This window comes from Rhincodon typus, chromosome 3 (assembly GCF_021869965.1).
Source record: "Rhincodon typus isolate 14 chromosome 3, sRhiTyp1.1, whole genome shotgun sequence".
Classification (NCBI taxonomy): Eukaryota; Metazoa; Chordata; class Chondrichthyes; order Orectolobiformes; family Rhincodontidae; genus Rhincodon; species Rhincodon typus.
Genome location: NC_063334.1, coordinates 112,750,733 through 112,773,658, shown reverse-complemented (window position 1 = coordinate 112,773,658; position 22,926 = coordinate 112,750,733). Strand labels below are relative to the sequence as shown.

The 22,926-nt window shown below is 43.1% G+C and overlaps 1 protein-coding gene across 1 annotated transcript in view; it reads right to left on the bottom strand.

Moving 5' to 3' along the window:
* vegfc (vascular endothelial growth factor c) overlaps nucleotides 1-22,926 on the bottom strand; it is a 118,277-nt gene that overhangs the window by 94,262 nt on the left and 1,089 nt on the right. The gene's annotated exons all lie outside the window — the stretch shown is intronic.

The following is a 22,926-nucleotide window of genomic DNA, read 5'->3' as shown; positions in this document are numbered from 1 at the left end:
GTCAGCTTTCCTACTCCTCTGATGCTGCCTGGTCTGCTATGTTCATCCAGCTCCACACCTTGTTATCTAGTTTATAATATTGCTGTATTCACTGCAATTCTTGCCTCTATCAGGCTACCTAAGTAAACAAGAGCATAAACAACTCTTGACGCATGGAGTACAGTTCCCTCTTTAAAGTATATCTATTAAATACAAACTCCATTCTAAAAGTAATTATTTTTCTGGACAGTGCACCTAATTTGCCTCATAAACCCATGTCTGAAAGGAAGTACAGTGAGTCACCAACTGTTAAACAACCCATGCATGGTTTATAATTCACTGCAAATGATGGGAAGTGCAATTTGAGGACCACCTAGCTTCCACTATTCTGAGAAATCTTAATAAATACTCCATTCTAAACACTGCCGTCTGCCAGCAGAACTAAAAGCTCATAAACTATTACAGTAAAAATGTCTACATTAGACAAGCACGCTGTATTTCCTTCGCTGAGGATAAATTACTAGAAAGAAAAGAGTTTGATTTCATACAGAGATAACAAAGTGTAGAGCTGTATGAACTCCGCAGGCCAAGTAGCATCAGAGGAGCAGGAAAGCTGACGTTTCGGGTTTGGACCCTTCTTCAAAAAATTCATTTCATACAGAGCTTTCCTCAACATCGCAATATCCCAAGCAGTTTACAGCCAATGGAAGATTTTTGAAGTTTGGGTACATTTGTGAAAGTAGGAAACACAGCAGTCAAAATGTGCACAGCAAGCTTCCACCAACAGCAACTCAATATCAACCAAATAATCTGGTTTAGTAATATTGATTGAAGGACAAAAATTGGCTATTCTCTAAATAGCCTGACCAGAACGTCTGACCATACAATATGGATACAATAGCAGGACAGATGCCTTGGTATGTTCTGACGGCTTACCCACCTTCTGACCCCACGCAGTCTCTCCACAATGCACAGTTCAAGTCAGAACTGTGGGGAAACACTTGTTTGCCTGAGTCCGCTCCAGCATAAAACAATCAGGAAGCCTAACGCCAAATCTGAACAGAGCAATAAGGTTGATGAGCGCCCCTGGATCTACTGACCAGCTCTGACAATGACTGCTAGCCACAGGATAATGCAAGGCATCAACCCATTAAGCCTAGGTTGATAGGGACTCCTGAACTCATATCTCTACCACAGAAAGGGACTGCAATGAGATTGAAATGGCATCACCTGTCCCCAAGCCACACATCATCCTGATTAAATCATTTCTACTAATTCTGCACGGGACAACAAGGGCCAGTACATGGAGAGGGCCCACCAGCAACTTCTCAAAAATCACCACAATCATATTAAAAAATAACTAGGACTGACTCAGATTCGGGCATAGCACTGGAAACGTTTGGAAGGGCAGAGAGCATCTGCACAAAGAACAGAGGAATTAACATTCAGCTGCTAAGGTTTTTGTTAAGAGTTTTTGTTTTTGTTTAGCTAAGAGTCTGGATTGACATGGACAAAAGATGAGTTAAAGGAATTCAGTTTCAGGCTTGGTGGGAAAGGGATGCTGATTGGTCCACTCCTGTTTTTATAACCTCAGCTGTTCTTTTCGCTGATTCAGCCCTTTTCACTCACCAGCTAAGTGTGCTATAGCATTGCTGATTAAGGTTGTCAAAATCTTGCTTGGTGTTTACTTTGAAGGATGGGCTTTATGGAGTGGATGAGATCACGGGGAATCTTGGATTAAAAAATAGCTTCAGTTTCCTTTGAAAGACACAGTTTGCCATTTAACTGTATTTCTATGCAATGAGGGAGCAGTTCAGATCTGTGCCTGAACCTCCCCTGAAAATCCTAGTTTAGAATCTGCCCTACATGAACAGGTCAAGAGAAGACACTGGATTGGTTTCTCTCTTGTATAATGATGCCGAAAGGGTTAATGCTGAAGTGTGCGTAAAGCTCCATCCAAACTGACAGCATTATAAGGGTGGGGAAAGGCAGGATATTTTAGAATCTTGAAGGAGTCTGTCATAGAGTCATATTGCCTGGAAACAGACCCTTCAGACTAACTCGTCCATTCCAACTACATTTCCCAAAGTAAACTAGTCCCATTTGCCTGCGTTTTGCCCATATCCCTCTAAACCTTTTCTATTCTTATACCTCCCAAATATACTTTAAATGTTGTATCTGTACCTGCATCTACCACTTCCTCTGGCAGTTCATTCCATATACACAATACCCTCTGTGTGAAACAGGTGCCCCACAGGTACCTTTTAAATCTTTCCCATCTCACCTTCAAACTATGCCTTTTGAATTCTCTTAGCCAAGGGAAAAGACCTTTGCTATTCACCTTATCAATGTCCATCACGATAAGAACTTAGGAATTAGGAGCGGAAGCAGGCAATTTAGCGCTTTGAACCCGCTCCACCATTTAACATGATCATAGCTGATCTTAGCCTGGTCTGAACACCACTCTCCTGTCTGCTCCCCATAGCCCTTTATCCTGCTTTTTATCAGTAACATTTCTACTTCTTTCTCGAATCTGTTGATTAATTCTGCCTTCAATGCATTCTGGGACAGTGTGTTCTGCAGACTCATGACCCTCTGGGAGAAATAGTTTCTTCCCATCTCAGTTTTGAACCTACCTCCTCTCACTCTGTATCTATGACCTCTTGTTCGAAACTGTCCAGAAGGTGGAACATCTATTCAACGTCCACCTGATCATTCCCCTTTAGCATTTTATATACCTCAATCAGATTCCCCCTCATTCTTCTGAACTCCAGCATTTCATATCAACTTATATAAGGTCACCCCTCAACCACCCACACTCCAGTGAAAAAAGTCCCAGCTTATCCACCCTCTCCGCACAACTCAGACCCTCCAGTCCCAGCAGCAAACTTGTAAATCTTTACTTCACCTTTTTGTAATTTAATAATATCCATCTTACAGCAGGGCAACCAGAACTGTACGCAGTACTCCAAAAGTGACCTCACCAATGTCCTTTACAGCCGCAATAAAACGTCTCAACTCCTTTTCTCAATCCTCCGACTCCGATGAAGGCAAGCCTACCAAACACCTTCTCCACCACCCTGTCTACCTGTGGCACATTTTCAAGGAACTATGTGCCTGAACCCTTAGGTCTCTCTGAACAACACTCCCAGGGCCCCATCATTAACTGTGTAAGTTCTGCCTGGTTTGTCTTACCAAAATGCAGCCCCTCATGTTCATCTAAATTAAACTCAAGCTGCCAATCCTTGGCCCAGTGGCCCAGCTGATCAAGACCCTGTTGTACTCTTTTTGACGATGCTGTCACTTTAAGAGATTATTTTGTCCTTTTTTTCAAAGAGAGGTTGTAAGGTAGAGCTGTCTTTAAGAAAGTAAACAATTTGTGAGGTCTTGGGTTTTATTTTAAAGTTGGAGTAATGGAATCAGCCTAGGTATGGCCAGCTCTCAGAGACCAGGCTTTCTAGTTTATATTAATTTTTAGGTTTAGTTTTAAGCAGAAACCTTTGGGATCTCAAAAGAGTTGAAAGCTTCAGTGAATGTCTCCTCGCTGCTACTTTCTCTGAATTTTCTCTTGATGTTTTTTCCTTCTGGATTGGCAAACTGCATGTGAGAATCTGTGTCTGAATTTTCCTTTTTGCCAAGGGGTGTTTGCCACGCTGCTGTGCAGAGGGACTTGGGTGTCCTTGTGCATGAATCACTGAAGGTGGGATTGCAGGTGCAGCAGGTGATTAAAAAGGCAAATGGAATTTTGTCTGCCATTGCTCGAGGGATGGAGTTTAAAAACAGGGAGGCTATGCTGCAGCTGTATAGGGTCCTGGTGAGGCCACACCTGGAGTACTGTGTGCAGTTTTGGTCTCCTTACTTGAGAAGAGATATACTAGCACTGGAGGGACTGCAGAGGAGATTCACTCGGTTGATTCCAGAGTTGAGAAGGTTGGATTATGAGGACAGACTGAGTAGACTGGGATTATACTCATTGGAATTCAGAAGAATGAGGGGAGATCTTACAGAAACATATAAGATTATGAAGGGAATAGATAAAGTGGAGGCAGGGAGGTTGTTTCCACTAGCAGGTGAAACTAGGACGAGAGGGCATCGCCTCAAAATAAAGGGAAGCAAATGTAGGACTGAGGTCAGGAGGAACTTCTTCACCCAAAGGGTTGTGAATCTGTGGAATTCCCTGCCCAGTGAAGCGGTTGAAGCTACCTCGCTGAATGTTTTTAAGGCAAGGCTAGATAAATTTTTGAACAGTAAAGGAATTAAGGGTTATGGTGAGTGGGTGGTTAAGTGGAGCTGAGTCTCAAAAAGATCAGCTATGATCTTATTAAATGGTAGGGCAGGCTCAAGGGGCCTGATGGCCTACTCCTGCTCCTAGTTCTTACGTTCTTATGTTCTTATGTATGTTTTTGGGGTGTTACTAATTTGAACAGCTAATTAGTAATATGTTCCTGTATCTATTATTTGGTTAAGTTTTCCTACAGTTAAGTTGTTCTAAATTCGTCTTTCTTTTGTTTGTATTTTAACTATTGTGTTTAAATAAATTGTGTTTTCCTTAACCAGTCATACTGCATCTGGAACATGGCACTTCACATCTACCTTTAAAATAAGAAAATGTTAGCGTCTAAACCACTTTCTTAAATTATATTTAGGGTGTCTGGTCTGATCCATTACATCTTAGATAACCTTCCTCACTATCCACTATACCATGAATTTTGGTGTCAACTGCAAAGTTACTAACCATGCTTCCTATATTTTCATCCAAATTGTTTATATAAATGACAAATAACAGCAGACCCAGCACTGATGCTTGCAGCACACCACTGGTCATAGCCCTCCAGTCTGAAAAACAACCCTCCACCACCACCCGCTGTCTCCTAACATCAAGCCAATTTTGTATCTAATTGAGATAACAAGGTGTAGAGCTGGATGAACACAGCAGGCCAAGCAGCATCAGAGGAGCAGAAAAACTGACGTTTCGGGCCCAGACCTTGTAACTAATTGGCTAGCTCTTCCTGGATCCCATGTGATCTAACTTTAGTAGCCAGTTTAAAGTTATCCTTGGTCTCTTCCTTAAATTTGTAACAATGTTTGCCTTACTAGTCTAACTTTTACTTGATTGTTATCGTGTCATAAACTACATCTTATTTAGAACTAGAGCCTCCTCTCGTTAGACTACCTAATTGCTCTACTCTACTGCTTTAGACCAAGTAGATCTGTACAACAAGGCAGGAAAGGGGATGGTGGTAGCTATCTACCTAACCACACACTGGCAATGGTTGACATTGTGCGTTTATACAATACTCCTTTGTGTCTTTATCAAGGTCTCTGAGAAAGCACATTTTCTGGCGGCGCATGGGACCTTCCTGCATTCAAATTAACAGATCTGTTTCCCACATCATTACAGCCACTTCACTTGATTGCCTGTTGTGAGTTGGGGACAGAGTCTGAAGCTGTGAAGGCGCTACAGAAATGCATTTCTTTCATTTCCATTACAGATATCTCTTCAGTGACCCCTGTTAACGATGCGCAAATGAGAGAACGTCAGCAAAGCGCAACATGGAACCCAGCAGTGAAGCATTCTGGGAGAACAGTGCTGCAAATCTGCTTTTTTCACGACCGTTTCTAAAAGATGTACTGCACATTGTGACTGGGTGGTAAATGAAGCTAACTCACAGGTACCTGGAGATTACAAGCTTTAGAATCAGGATGATACATGCAAAAAACGTAGCACTGAAACGATAACCAGATTTCTAGACCATGTTGGTGCCAAAAACTTTTTTTTTCTAATTCATATGATTCACTGTCAAACAACTTTCCCATTTCTGATCAGCTGCTGATCTGTTTTCAAGAAACTTTACTTTGGCTACTAGGAGTGGAATTTTCCTTTTTGATCTGAATATTATTGTGTCACTGCCAGTTCTGAGACAAATGCACTTGTTCCTTCCAACCCTGGCTCAAACCACTCTCCCAAACTTGATGTTGTATCAGTGCACTTATTCCTGCAATGGTACGACTGCCAAACTTAAAGAATTGTTCCTTCTAGCTATTTTGGAATGAGGATTACTGCACACTGCTCAAAGTATGCATCAATTTTGAATACTGATTTTGTATGGACAACACAGGTTTCAAAGATGGTTGCTGTATCTCTGACCCCATGTCCTGCTGTGCACTTGAATTCCCAGTGTGAGCAGTTTATTCTCCGTCGTCTCAACAGATTGCCAAAACAGTTTCTGAAAAGCACAATGTCCTCTCCTCAGTAACATTCTTGTCACAATAAGTGGAGTGGCGCTGACTGGGAGGGGGCTGATGCTGTGTCGGGGTGGAGGCGCACAGGGAGATGTTGGTGCACAGCGTTTCGCACCGAAGGGCAGTCAGTCATTGCCCTGTATTACACATCTCGTGTGTCTTCCTTCCTCCTCTAGTGACATTGCCTGTATCTCAAGCTGTCGGTGGACTGGTGTTTCCCAATTTTCTTTTCCCACTGTGACCCCATTTTGAGGTTTAGAAATTGCCTCAGCGAGTTGTGCGGGAGGTGGGGAAGACATTTGGGAACAAGCGGGAAGGGGTTAGCCATTCCTACTTTGGAGCTCGAGACACCAAGATATCAGCTCATGACCCAGTTGGGGGTCTCGATGCTCACTTTGGAAAGCCCTGTGGTAAACAGATGCAGTGAGCCATCCAGAATTCTGTGAGGCAATCGGGATTCAATTTGATCCTGGGATTCAGGCATCCGCTGATAGCCAACCAGTTGCTGCAGATCACTTGGTGAATTTGGAAGCTGTACGCGTATTACAGGTTGTTCTTCTCATTTAAACACAATGCGTACTTTCCCGAGACAAGTATAGGGCTGCGCTTTAGAGTTTATAACATCCTCGCTGCTTCTGAGCATAGGTTTCAGCACCCAGACACTTCGTGACAACTCAACTGAACATGACGGACCTCCTTTCATGCCTCTTTTCTTTCTTCTTAGCAACTGCTATAGCAGGCCCAGCATCCTGAGGCCCCGCTGTGGCTGTATTGTTTCATGTAATAGCTCGATTAGGCTCTGTAACTTTTATACCCAAGAACAAAACACAATTATCTATGATAATACAGGCATAAAAGCCATATTCCTCTGTGCAACCATTACATGCATTAAAGTGTAATTAATATGTGTTAACTCCTCCGTTTGCTGGGTCTTTTCCAGCTCCAAACAGTGCATCATTATGTGAGGTTACTCGAATATTTAAAGAAAGAATTTCCACTTCTGAAGCTCCTTTCATGCCCCATGTACAGACTCCTATTGGACCAGATACATAAACGCTATGGTCACAAGAGCAGGTCAAAGACTGAGTATTCTCCAGAGAGTAACTTAGCTCCCAAATCCAATAAGTCAGGAGTGTGATGGAATTACCTCCACTTGCCTGGATGAATGCATCTCCAACGACACTCAAGAAGCTCAACACCATTCAGGACAAAGCAGCCCGCTTGAGTGGCACCATATCCACCAGCTTCAACATTTACTCCTTTCACCACCAGTGCACAGTGGCAGCAGTGCGCACCATCTCCAAGATGCACTGTAACAACTGAACAAGGTTTCTTTAATGATAGTAGGAACTGCAGATGCTGGAGAATCTGAGATAACAAGGTGTAGAGCTGGATGAACACAGCAGGCCAAGCAGCATCAGAGGAGCAGGAAAGCTGACGTTTCAGGCCTAGACCCTGCTGTGTTCATCCAGCTCTACGCCTTGTTATCTCAAGTTTTCTTTAATAGCAGCTTCCAAATCCACCACCTGTACAAACTAGAATAACAAGGGTAGTAGACATGTGGGAATACCAATTGTTACAAGTTTCTCCCTAAGTCATACATCATTCTGACATGAAAATATAATCCAGTTCTTTTTCACTCTTGCTCTGTTAAATTGCTGGAATTCCCTCCCAAACAGTTCTGTGGGTGAACCTACATAACACAACCTGCAGAGGTTCAAGAAGGCTTCTCATCACCACTTTCTCAAGGCATTACAGACAGCCTTTGACATCAATGCTATATTCAACTTAGTGTGGCTTTGAAACTGGAATCAATGAGTATCAGGACACAAAATGGTTGGAGTCATACCTGACACATAGGAAAACGGTCGTGGTTGTTGGAGGCCAGTCATCTTCAGCTCCAGGACATCTCTGCAGGAGTTCCTCAGGGTAGCATCCTAGGCCCAACCATCTTCAGCTGCTTCATCAATGACCTTTCCTCCATCATCAGGTCCAAAGTGGGGATGTTCGCCGATGATTGCGCAATGTTCAGCACCATTTGTGACTCCTCAGATACTGAAGCAGCAAGATCTGGACAATAGCTTGGGCTAACAAATGGCAAGTAACATTCATGCCACACAAATACCAAGTTATGCCCATCTCCAAGAAGAGGAAATTTAATCATTGCCTCTAGACAGAGGACTCCCCAAAGTCTGTCCACCATCTACAAAACACAAATTAGGAGCATAATGGAATACTCGCCACTGCCTGATAGGTGCAGCTCCAACAGTACTCAAGAAACTCGACATCATCCAGGACAAATCTGCCCACTTGATTGGCACCACATCCACAAGCATCCACTCCCTCCACCACTGACACTCAGTAGCAGCAGTGTGTACTATCTACAAGATGCACTGCAGAAGTTCACCAAATATCCTTAACCACACCTTCCAAACCCATGACCACTTCAATCTAGAAGGACAAGGGCAGCAGATACACGGGAACACCATCACCTGCAAGTTCTCCTCTAAGCTACTCACTGTCCTGACTTGGAAATATATCGCCATTCCCTCCCTGTCGCTGGGTCAAAATCCTGGAATTCCATTCCTAACGGCATTGTGGGTCAAAATCCTGGAATTCCATCCCTAACGGCATTGTGGGTCAAAATCCTGGAATTCTATCCCTAACGCCATTGTGGGTCTACCTAGAGCAAGTAGACTGCAGCAGTTCTAGAAGGCAGCTCACCACCCTCTTCACAAGAGCAACTAGGGACTAGCAACAAAATGCTGGCCAGCCAGAGCTGCCAATGTCCCAAGAATGAAATTAAAAATTAAAGATGGGCAAAAATAGTGGCCTTGCCAGCAATATTCACTTGGCATGAATGAATTTTTAAGAAGTGATAAATCACCAGGTCATCTACTTGTGTGATGACGGATGGGGAATAACTGGTGGCCAGGACACAACTGAGAACTCTGCTGGTCTTTGATATGATCAGGGTACCTTCTAAAGCTTCCTGGGAGAGAAGAAGAGGCCTCAGTTTCACATTTCAACTGAAAGACAACTCTGACAGTGAAAAATTCCCTCAGGATTTGCGCTGGAGTGCCATCCTAGCCTAATGGTAAACACTGTTGAGTGTCGTATAAACACATCTGGTTTAATAATGTACTTTTGAGACGGAAATCTGCCTGACCTGGCCTAGTCTACTTGTGATTCCAGACCCATGGCAATGTGCCCTCTGAAATGGTCCACAGAGCCAATCAGGTGCAAGAGCAATTAGGAATTGGCAACAACTGCTGGCCTTGCCAACAACACCCACATTTCATGCAAGAATAACAACTCCTTATATTTATAAAATAGTAAGGATATCATTATATTGATGGGTCCTATCTTAGACATGCTTCTGAGGCTAAGGATTCATTTTGCCAAATTGTTCCTAATAGTCCATTCCTCAACATCAAGGATCCACTTTGTGGCTCTCCGCTGCAGCTTCTTTAGGTTCCTTATGTCTCTTTTATGTCCCAATAAACTTAAGTATACTGCAGTGGCATCATTTATATTGCAATTATATCATTATGTCACCTAATTAAGATGTGATTCTTCTGAGACGCTGTTCCATTCAAAGCAGCTCTGAGCAAGGACTTTATACGCGACATATTAACCAGTGACCACTGTGTTTCTGGCACTTTTCATTGTACTTAAATAAATTTGCCTGATTTGTTAATTGTAAAAAAAAGAGGGAAATATTAAATGGATATAGAGGGAATATGGGCATGTGGCAAGACTGAAAATTATATATAAAGTGAATTAATCAGAGACCGAACTAAAAATGAACAACTGCAGAATAAAACAAAAGCTACACATTTCCTAACATTTTAAACAGATGCCATTTCTTTTGGAAGCAATTTGTTTCTTTTCATATAGCTTTTAAAACCATGCTGAGAATTGGCTGCACTCCCACTGATATAGCCATAAATCTTCCAATCTTAATGTTTGGAGGCAGCCTGAAGGGAAAATGAGAGACTAGCTGCAAGCAAGTAAGAATGAGAATTAAAACTGTGTGGAAAAGTGCAAACACATTAAATCCTCAAAAGTATGTACAGAATCAAAAGGATTACCATGAACGAATGAGTGAAAGAGTTCAGAATCACGAGAGTAGTAATTTTCTCCTTAAGTGACAGATATATTAAACTGCTAAAAACAGCTATAAGAGCAAACCGCTAGAGCTAAAAGACAGACTTGTAAACTTTTATGATACAGCCTTTCAGGTGTTTTACAGCCAGTTAAAAAGTACTTTTGACATGTAATCATTATTGTAATGCAGGAAATGCAGAACTTTGCACACAGCAAGGTCCTACAAACATCAATCTAGTAAAAACCAAACCACATAATCTGTTTTGGTGATGTTGGTTGATTGAGGGTTAAATATTGCCCAGGATACCTTAATGAAGTTGCTGCAGAATACTGTCTTGGGGCTTTACAGAACATTCTGAGAGAGTTTACAGGGTCTTAGATGGATATCTCATGAGAGACACAGCATCTCCAACAGTGCCGGAAGAGACATTCATCCTTGCTTACATGTTTAGGTTTCCTATAATGGGCATTGAATCTGTGATCCCTCTTGTCTCAAAGACAACGGTGTTTCCTCTGAGCCTCTGCACTGAAATAAAACCTCACAAAAAACCTTCCATGCTGTGTGCCAGAACTGAGCAGGAATAAGGCAGGAGGTCTGTCACAGGACCTGAAGAAGAAGGGAGTCAGAGGTAATGGATGGTACCCCAGAATTTGAGCAGTGTTGGCCTGCCAACTATAATAAAGAGTGAAAAGCTGAAGTAGGTTATTATACTACGGTGATAGTCACATGGGAGACAGTGGCTAGAGATGGGCAGCATGTCAAGAATATAGAGCACAAGTGGAGTAGCTACATCAAATGCGTGTCTGAGGACAGGATGATTTGGTGAGGCTGATGTCCCATTACAATGAGGCTGAGGGTAGTCAGAAAGGGAACAGGAGATACCTGAGACCGCCATCAATCTGAAAAAGAAAGTGCCTTTGACTTTGATTGTGTCCTGTTGATTGAGATCCAAATCAGGAGAAATTGGAATCAGAGCAGCAGAATGCTAAGACAGAAAGTGAAAGGGATGCAGGGAGATCCAGCAATGACAGTCATTTATGAAACTCATGTTAGTATCGAATAGGCAAAAGATGAATGAGCTTGCCAGAACAACCAAGGTATCTAGTATACAGAATCTGTTATCTTTCGTTACCCTCAATTTGCACACATGTCACCTACTCTATTTAAAAGACTGGCCATCTATCAATCTGATGATAAATAAAAATGAACCTTTCTGCAACTATTAGCAATAACTATGCCATTGTGGTACCTCATCCCCCCACTATGCTTCCCCAACCCTAGATATGCTTTGAGTTATGCAAGCTATTTCAGTTCCGTCAGATTTGACAAACAGTGCTGTCTCAACAATAGATACTGACCTACTACTTCTGTGGAATCAACTTCAACTTCATAAGACCATAAGATACAGGAGCAGAAATTAGGCCATTCAGCCCATCGAGTCTGCTCCACCATTCAATCATGGCTGATAAGTTTCTCAACCCCATTCTCCCGCTTTCTCCCCATAACCCTTGATCCCCTTGATAATCAAGAACCTATCTATCTCAGTATTAAATGTATTCAATGACCCGGCTTCCACAGCCTTCTGTAGCAGTGAGTTCCATAGATTCACCACTCTCTGGCTGAAGAGGTTTCTCGTAATCTCCATTCTAAAAGGTCTTCCCTTTACTCCAAAGGTGTGCCCTCAGGTCCAAGTGTCTCCTACCATTGGAAACATTTTCCCAACATCCACTTTGTCCAGGCCTTTCTGGTTTCTGTAAGTTTCAATTAGATCCCCCTTCATCCTTCTAAACTTCATGAAGTATAGACCCAGAGTCCTCATACTTCATACTCCATCATCACGGAACATCAATAATGGAACAGAATATGTGCGCAAAATCTTAACTATAACTGTATCAGTATGCACATTAGCATACTGCTCCGATCATGGAGGTCAGATTTTCAAAACAGGAACCCAACATCCAGATGAATTCTGGAACTTGACCATGGGCATTGTTTGCATCACTAATGCAATGCTAATTTTGGGTGCAAATGCACTAATTGGATAGGAGGCAAACTTGGCACCTAATTGAGAGGCGCCGATAGTCTGAAGTGATGGGAACTGTCTGTCCAGTTCTAGTCCCGCATGAAGGCAGCTGCCATGTTTGAGCCTCGGTATCACAGCCTCGGTATGCAAAGGAGGCTCCTCATCACAGCTTCAGCAGGATAAATGCCGGGTAATAAGGATGACGAGGTAAAACTAAGACCAGAGCTAGCGATCCAGCGCTGGCTGTTCCCTTGCAGACCTGCTCCCCAATCACCACAACCCCACCTCACTGCCCTGCTTACTGCCCCATTCTCTACTCCCCTCGCTGCTTCGTTGCTGCCCCTAGTGGAGAAGTTGTACAGTGAACTATCAGCAAGCCATGTTTACATTAGCAACTTAGAATACATTGGCACTGATTGTTGAGCCTTTCATTAGATTGCATCATGTTTAGGGGGCTATCATGTGCTGCATGATAGATCTGCTTATACCTACATTGCATGAAGAGGTTTAAAATTTTAAAGAGTAGGGGTATGTGTCAACGTCTTCAGCAATGTTGTTTATTAGACTTCACAGTTGTACTGTTGCCCTGCAATTTGATGCTAAGTTCCTGGTGGAATGCAATGTTATCACAGGCATGTGCAGTGGGTGTGACCCCTGCAGCTGCACTGGCAGCTAATGCAGCCCTGAAAATTTCAGACACCCTCTGGGGCTGACTTTCAAATTGGAGCCCCCCCTCAAAGCATCACAGCCGTTTTGGCATTTGAAAATCTGATGTATAAACCTTTGCAGATGACAACAGGTTAGCCTGGTCTCTAAGGCTAAAGAAAAACCATTAAGGATGGAATCTTGCGAATTGTTTTGACTACCAGAATAATGTAGTGAAGTTAAAAGGAGCTCTCAAACAGATGGCAACTGCTAAAGTCTAGTGAAAGTTTTGATTGCTTCCCATGATACTAGCTACAACCTCAGGGTCCTGGTTAAGGTCCTGACTGTTCACTTCATTTACAACATATGGATATGTTTGGATAATAGGTAACTGGACTTGCAGTCACTTAAGTAGAATCAGTCAGCCACAATCCTATTCCACACGGTCACTCCAGAATTGACAGTCTACTAAGCATTGCATATTCAAGAAGGTATATTTTGATACACCTCTGATCTAATTATTTGTCAAAAAATGTCTACGCCAAGAAGCTAGCTTTTGATGCGCCCCTGATTTAATTATTTCTGGGGGGGCATCAACTAGTTTCAATTAGCCACCTCTCCTCTCCCCACTTTCCCCAACCTGACAAGCAAGTCCCGTCTCCAAGAGTTATCTATGACATGATTGGTTGGCAGCTGTCTGGTCCCATCAGCACCACCCACAGCGATGGCCATTTCTGGGACTGCAGGCAGCATAGATGGGTTGAGATGAGGACCAAAATGTCAGGATGGGAAGGGGCCACCTGGGGTAGGGAAATGACCTCTCCATGGGGTGGGGAATGGGGGATGCTTGTGATCAGAAAAGGAAGCCCATAAAGTAGTACCTTTTACGCCCAAGATGCCCAAGGAGATTAATCAGCGGGGCTACGTGTCTCCCAACCCACCCAATCTCCTATATTCTGGACAAATGAGGTGGTTGGCCTGAGAAGTACCTCCAAAATATCCATTATTTGTCCACTTTAAGGCCTCAGTTTGCTTGCCCAGGCCTTGCTTGCAACTTGTAGAATCACAGCTGGGTGGACAGTATTTAGCTAGCATGAAATTTTTAAGAGGTTTCCCAGCCGACAAATCCACCTGTGAGGGAACAGCAAAATTCTATCGGAGGAGCATGGGGTCAAGTGCCCAAAAACCGGGGAAAGGAGTTTCTTAAAAGGAGGAAAGTGAGGGAGGGAGGTGGAGAGGTGCAGTGAGGAAATTCCCAAGCTTAGGCAATTGAAGTCCCAGCTACCAGAAGGACTCACAGTTAACTTAATGCAATCAGTGGCAAGGAAATTCAGCTGGTACCCTAAAGAAGCAGGCAGCCAGGGGGCACCAATTTGTGTCATCCCCTGAAGCTTGAGCCAAACAGGGCTACCTTGACCAAAGCAGTCCAGCTATGTGTACTAAGTGGGAATCCTGATATAATTTGATGGTCAGGGCTTGAGGGTTATAGGTCAGCTTCAAAGCCAAGACAGCTCATGGGCAAGTGATCAGAAGGGTGGTCAAAAGTAATACAAAAAATGACATGAGCTACTTGGCCTTTGTGGGTCATGAGACACTTCCCATCATATTCATCTCCTGGACATTCATTTCTCAGGCACTGAATCTGGGCACTATCTCTGGGTTGAGTTTGTCAAGTCACTCACTCACAATCCAATGTCAAATGGTTACTCAACAGCAAGGTAACCTATAACATTGTAAAACTCTCACTAGCATCAATTGGTGTAAGCAGTATTAAACGACAAGTAAGAGGCAAATTTAATGCTGCGCTTGATGAGGCACTTGCCAAATTAGGAAACATTTTACCTAATATTTCTGATGCTGACTGAGCCGCTGAATCTTCCCAACATTTTCCCCTGTGATTTCAGTTTCCCGCTGTTCCCACGTGGGAGTTACTGCGATGTACCCCATCAGCATTCCCACCTCTTCGCACCATTTTTCAGTATCAGACAGTTCTTCCCACATGACTTCCAAAATCAAAGGCGATCTGTTTAACATCACACAAATGACCAAAGCAAGTTCCCATGGACATAACACTAATTTTAAACTATTTCATCAAGCGTTATAAAGCACACAATGGGAAATGGTGCAGCATCCTGTTTAATAGCAAGCAAGTTGATTTTGAGACTCATACAATAGACCTCTTTCGCGAAAGGTCACCCTGATTGTTTTCTTTATTGGTCCATTGTTTTGGTGTTATGTTTTAACTTCTCAAGTACCTTTTTCATCTGTTTTTTTTATATAAGGAGTTGTTTCGATTGTATGCAAAAATGATGTCACATTTGTATGAGTAACAAGCTTTCTGGAATCACACTACATCAAGCCCAGGTCAGTTCCTCAATCAATGACGGAAGATGACTGAACACTTGATTATAATCACAATATATTGTGAACTGACGCACATACTCTCTAGGCTCAGCCACAGCTATTCTGGTCATTCCACATGGTTTCACTTAAAACCAGATATAGTGGGCGGCACATTCTGCTGGAATGCCAGACTCCCCAAGGAACCGCTTTACTTGCAACTTAGTCATGATAGGAGACTCCCAGAAGGACACGAATGTCCTCAAAGTATTCCTGACGAGGTCAAACATTCCAGTCCCCTCACTGTAAACCCTGGCCTGTGACCGGCCAAATTGCAGGAATTCATTCAGATTTTCCTTGTCAATGCAGACTAGATGGGCTGAAGGGCCTCTTCTGCACCGTATGGTTCCAATGACTCCAAGGCTCTGAACACATCAGGAGACTTTGTTGGGAAAAAGCCAAGGTGAAGTTGAGGCATCCAAGGGTGTGCACACCTCTCCAAACACCTTGTCTTTGAACAGCACAGACGATGGCCTCATGGTATTATCGCCAGACCTGTTAATTCAGACACCCAGGGGTTCCTAGGCTCATAATACCATCATGGCAGCATTCGAATTCAATAAAAATCTGGGTTTAATGAAACCAGTGTCGACTGGGGGGAAATGTGGCCTACACGTGACTCCAGACCCACAGACTCTCAACTCTTGTCCTGTGGGCAATTAGAGATGGGCAATAAGTACTGGCTTAGCCAATGATGCCCACATCGCGTGAATGAATTTTAGAAACAACCAGCTGGTTGACATGTGGCAGATTGTGTGTGTCACACAGTGGACTCAGACATATTGAAACAGAATGGAAGCAAGTCGTCTTTGATCCTGAGGGAATGTCTATGAAGGAACATTCTGCAGGCCATTGAGATGTCACAAATTGATGATAATTAAACTCAGTTTGGTTCTTTGGTTCAAGCCGATCCCTGTGAAGACTTTCCATTTGAAAACCAATCGCAAAAAGCTTTGGTCATCTATAAAAGCATATTGGAGGGTAGGGAATGGAGGGTCATGCTTATCAAGTTAGATAAGGGACTCAAATTCTAATAGATGGCTCAAATGGAACATTAAGGCTATCATAGCTGGTTGGACCTAATAGCCTGTTTCTGTGTCATTCAACGTCATTCTACCACATAGTGATTTTTTTTTGCAATAAGAACAAAAGGTACAATAAATACTCAGCAGGTGAGGGATTATCTCTGGGTAAAGAAAAAAAAGTTAATATTTCAGGTCGATGACCCTTCATTGGAAAGATCTTCATTGACGTGAAATATTGGGATGATGTATCCTGGTCCTGTGGAGATGGGATCAGGAGAAAAACTTCTGATTCTCATGTCAGGGAGGGGGAGGTAGGGAGTTGGTGGGTACAAGCCCCACAACACATGGCACCTCCCCACGATCTTGCACTAGCCAACTTGGAAGTTAAAGTAGTGATGCCACCAGGATCTTCCCAATGGAGGAAAAGCCCCCTCCCACCAAAAAGTCCAAAGCCTGGTGTTGCCCAATGACAGCCTCTCTGCCGAAGCTGGAGAGCCAACAATGTCTTCTTTAAGAACATAAGAACATAAGAACTAGGAGCAGGAGTAGGCCGTCTGGCCCTTCGAGCCTGCTCCGCCATTCAATAAGATCATGGCTGATCTTTTCGTGGACTCAGATCCACTTACCCGCGTTCTCACCATATCCCTTAATTCCTTTATTGTTCAAAAACAAATCTACCTTTTTTTAAAAACATTTACTGAAGTAGCGTCAACTACTTCACTGGGCAAGGAATTCCATAGATTAACAACCCTCTGGGTGAAGAAATTCCTTCTCAGTTCAGTCCTAAATCTGCTCCCTCTAATCTTGAGGCTATGCCCTCTTGTCCTAGCAAGGACATGGTCCCACTGCCACATGTAGGAACAGGAGTAGGCCATTCAGCCCCTCAATAAGATCATGGACGATCTGTGGCCTAACTCCATATATCTGCATTTAGTCCATATTCCTTAATAAATTTTTCTATCTCAGATTTAAAACAAACAATTTATCCAGCATCCACTGCCATTTGTGCAAGAGGGTTCCAAACACCCACCATCCTTTGTGTGAGGAAGTGCTTCCTAACATCTCTCCTGAACGGTCTGGTCCTAATTTTTATTCTATGCCAGATGGTCAAAGTCATGGGCACAGGTCATTCAATGGAGAAGCATTCACCTCCTGTCAGCCTCAGCAGGGCCCACGTCTCTCAGTGGGTCTGCCAGTGAGGCCTAACTGCAGCCCTCCCCTTGGAAATGCAGCTTCACCCATCAATTTTGACTAAAGTTCTTTCGTGATCATTTCCGAATTCCAAGTCCAGCATTGAGGCAGGTTTTGGGAATATGATCCGAAAGCAAAATGTTGAGGATGTGAAATATCTGAACTACAGACAGAAAGCAGTGGAGAAACTCAGCCAGTCTGTCAGTACTTTTAGAGGGAGAAACAGAGTTAATGTTTCGCATGTGATATGACCCTTCTTCCATTCTGTTCTGTTACACTTTCTGTTCACACGCCTGGATTCTGACCCCGCCAGGAAACCAACTCTCTCGCCCTCTCCTGCAAATGCTTCCTGACCTGTTATATGTTTCCAGTATTTTCTATTTTCTTTCATATGACCAGCAGTTGGATTATTTTGGTTTTATATGTCATTTATTTTGGAGGTAGTTACCTGACAGAGGCATTAACAGTTTTGCAGGGGAGTGTGAGCCACTGATCCCCTAATGCAGTTGGTGAGGAAAAGCATTCTTAACCTTGATCCACACCAATTAATTTAATCTGAGTTAACATTAGGGGTAATAAATATTTTCTTTAAAAAGTTAAAATCCACACACCACTGACAAAACCATTTCTCTTCAAGACACCACTGTCGTTCATGATGTTTGCTCAAATGTACCTTTTCTGGATAGAAGAGATGAACAGCACAATGCCTTCTCGTTTCTTAATAAGAAATTTATAGCCACAATATTTAATAATGACAAGCCCAGTTTACCTGTTTGTTGTTTGACATTAATCGCCTCTCTTGCACTTTTCCCCTTATTTCTTACTAGACGCTTCGATTAAATGGTGAAGTATTTTAAACATTTCCTTCATTGGCAAGGTTTTATTTTATTCTACTAACAGGGGAATGACTCAAATCAGAGTCGAGTGAGAGGGAGAAGGATTAAAACCTCATTATCACTCCCAGCCGTTATCTTGCAAACTTTATTCCAACTTTTCAACAAATACCAAATATCCCTAGTCTATATGTATATTTCTATCTGGTGATGAAACAGTACCACAGGGTCACCTGGAATTCATTATGTGAGCTGCCAGAGATTAACATGAGCTACTGCTCCTTAGCAATGCCGCAGTCCTCTGGAGGAAAACAGTTCCTTTTGCTGGTTTATGTGAATATGAAAGGAAACCGCCACAGTGACCACGGATCTGAAGGAGAATTGCCTCAATCCCAAGAGAGCCCTAAAAGAAGTTTAGAATCGCAGGCGAAGGACTGGAATAACTGTGTGTGAAGCAGACGAAGGTTGGGAAATAGGAAAGGCCCATGTTGCAAAAGAGATTGGGCTAGATTTTTTAGATTTGCCACCCCGACGCTCAGCCTACGGTGGATATTTCACTCAGAGGTTGGGAGGTGGTGTGCTGAATGTAACTCCTTCCTGTCTGCTTACTCCACAATCAGAGGTTGCAGTCTAAGGATAGGCCATTTAGCACAGAGAACATGTGAAATTTCTTCACCTAGAGAGTGGTGAGCCTGTGGAATTCTCTCCTTCAGAAAGCAGTGGAGGTCAAAACATTGAATGTTTTCAAGAAGGAGATAGATATAGTTGCTGGGGCTAAAGGATCAAAGGGTATGGGGAGAAAGCGGGAACAGGATACTGAGTTGGATAATCAGCTAGTATTATATTGAATAGTGTAGCAAATCCGAAGGGCCGAACGGTCTGTTCATGCTCCTGTTTTCTATGTTTCTATGTAATGAGGAAATGGCAGAGACATTGAGAAATTACTTTGGGTCTGTCTTAAGACAACCATGGGACTAATAACCATGAAAAATCTACATTAATGTCGGCAGAGGAAAATTAGTAGATAAACTTAAGGGATTAAAAGGCAACAAATCCCCATGACTGATTATCTACACCCCAGAGTTCAAAACAGCAAGCAGCAGAAATACAGCCCTTAGTATTATTTACCAAAATTCCCTACATTAAAAAACATTCCCAGCAGATTGGAAGTTAGCAAATGTAACAGGGCTAGTCAAGGAAGTAGGGATAGAGAAAACAGGAAACTCCAGTGAAGCATCAGACATTGGGCAATATTGGAATTAAATATTAAATTCGGACTTAACAATGGTTTTGAAAATAATAGCAGGATCAGACAGCCAACATGATGTTATGAAAGAGAAATCGTTGTATTAGTCCAACATATCACCCATGTAGCATTACCATCAAGTCTCTAGAGCATCATTGGATGATACATCTTTGCCCAAGAATCCTAGCATAAAAGATGCCAATCTTCAGGCATATCATTTCATTCCATGGAGCATCAAGGAACAGCTGAAGGAAGTGGATATACCAAACATTCGGGCCCTGATAACATTCTAGCAACATTCCAGAACCTGCTCCCTCCCCCCAACCTCAACTCCCCCATCTCCCACACGCCCCACCCACAGCCAAGCTCTTCGAGTACAGTTACAACACTGGCATCTACACGACGTGAAAAATTGTTCAGGTATGTCCTGTATTCAAAAAGCAAGACAAACCCAGCCCATTACTACCCCATCAGTTGATTGTCAATACGGTGATGAAAGATGTAACCAACAATATTATCAAGCAGCACTTGATTAAGAATAACTTACTCAGTGATGGTTACTGGTTTTCAGTTTGTGTTCCACCAGGTCCAGTCAGCTGCTCACCTCATTACAACCTTAGCTCAAAAATGAAAAGAGTGACAGTGACTGCCTTGACATGAAGACTGTATTTGACTGAGTGCAGCATCAAGGAGCCGTAGCAAAACTGGACTCAGTCGGAATCAGGGAAAAACTCTCCAGTGGTTGGAGTCATACCTGGCACATAGGAAGATCGTTGTGGTGTTGCAGGTCAGTCATAGGGATTATCATTGATGGCTGCACAATCTTCAGCATCATTCATGATTCATATACTGAAGGAGTCTGTGTTCAAATGGAGCAAGATGTGGACAATATCCAGGCTTGAGGTCACAAGTGGCAAGTAGCATTTAGACCATGCAAACGCTAGACAAAGACCGTCACCAATGAGACGAGTCTAAACATCGCCCCTTGACATTCGACGGCACTTCCACTGCTGAATCTCCACTATCAACGTTCTGGAATTACTACTGACTAGAAGCTGAATTGGACTCGCTACATAAATACAGCGGTTACAACAGCGGGTCAGATGCCATGAATACAGCAGCAGGTGACTTACCTCCTGACTTCCTAAAGCTTGTCCACTATATACAAGGCACAAGTCAGGAGTACGATGGAATACTCCCTACTTGCTTGGATGGGTGCAGCTTCAACAATACTCGAGAGACATGACATCACCCAGGACAAAGCAGCCCACTTGATTGGCACTAAATCCACAAACATTCACTCCTTCCACCTCTGATGCTCAGTAGCAGCAGCAAGTGTCATCTGTAACATGCCCAGAAGAAATCAAGCAAGGCTCCTTAGACAGCACCTTTAAACCCCATGACCACTGCCATCTAGAAAGACCAGTGAGGCAGATACATGGGAACACTACCAACTGAAAATTCCCTTCCCATCCACTCACCATCCAGGATGAAAATATCTTATTACTGGATCAAAAATCTTGCAACTTCCCCCCTAAACGAATTATGGATTTCCCTACGACATATGGACTGCAGCAGTGCAAGAAGGCAGCTCACCAAAACCTTCTCAAGGGCAACTACAGAAAGGTGATAATTATTAACCTAGCAAGTGAACCCCACATCCTATGAGTAAATACATTTTTTTAAGAAGTAAGGTTTTTGAGAGTATAACTAGTAGCATGGAAAGGACAGCCAGTAGATATTATATCATCAGAATTTCAAAAGGCATTGGTAATATGCCAGAAAAAAAATCAACATGTAAAATGTGTATGGAACAAGTTCTTCACTGTCGCTGGGTCAAAACCCTGAAATTCCCTCCCTCAGGGCATTGTGGGTCAGCCCACAGCAGGTGGACTGCATTTGAAGAAGGCAGCTCACCACCACTTTCTCAAGGCCTAATAGAGACAGGCTGGCCAGTAGGTGAGCCAAGGTCCAATGAGTGAATTAAAAAAAACTGGGATAATATATTAACATAGATGGAGGATTGGTTAATGGATAGAAAGCAGACAACATGGATAAACTGAGCATTTTCAAGTTGGCAGGCTGTAAAGGATCAGTGCTGGGGCAACCAAAACTTCCATCAATCTCTGACTTAATTATACTCTGTGACAGACTCAGACATACTCAACTACAGAGCGCTCCCAGCTGGGATACTGAAATGCAAATATCTACAACTCTTTCAGTGAAGACATTTCTCCTCATCACAGCCCAAAATAGCTGCCCATTATGCTGATCCTTCATTCTCGACTCTCTGGGCAGTGACAATACCCACACAGCAGCTTACCCTCTCCCCATCTCCATCAAGCCCCTCAAGACTTTCTGGGGTTTTGGACAAGGGAATGACGTTTGCCACTCTCCAATCTTCCGGCACTTTACCCGTGGACAGTGAGAATGATACGAAGGTGGGTCGAGTTGTGGGTAGTGCAGAGGGCTGTTCTAGATTACAAAGGGACATTGATAGGATGCAGAGCTGGGCTGAGAAGTGGGAGATGGAGTTTAACCCTGAAAAGTGTGAGGTGATTCATTTTGGAAGGACAAATTTGAAAGCAGAATACAGGGTTAATGGAAAGATTCTTGGCATTGTGGAGGAGCAGAGGGATCTTGGGGTTCATGTCCACAGTTCCTTGAGAGCTGCCACCCAGGTGGATAGAGTTGTTAAGACGGCATATGGTGCGTTAGCTTTCGTTAATAGAGGGATTGACTTCAAGAGCTGTGAGGTTATGCTCCAGCTATACAAAATCCTGGTTCGGCCACATTTGGAGTATTGTGTCCAGTTCTGATCGCCTCATTACAGGAATGATGTGGAAGCGTTGGAAAAGGTGCAGAGCAGATTTACCAGGATGTTGCCTGGAATGGAGGGAAAGTCTTACGGGGAAAGGTTGAGAGAGCTGGGCTTTTCTCTTTAGAACGATGAAAGATGAGAGGTGATTTGACAGAGGTGTACAAAATGATCAGAGGTATAGATAGAATAAACAGCCAGACACTTTTTCCCAGGGCGGAGGTAGCTATTACAAGGGGGCATAGTTTTAAAGTGAGTGGAGGTAGATATAGGGGAGACGTCAGAGGTAGGTTCTTTACTCAGAGAGTGATCAGGGCGTGGAATGCATTGCCGGAGAGGGTAGTAGAGTCGGCCTCATTAGGGGCATTTAAGCGGCTATTAGATAGGCATATGGATGATAGTATAAGGTAGG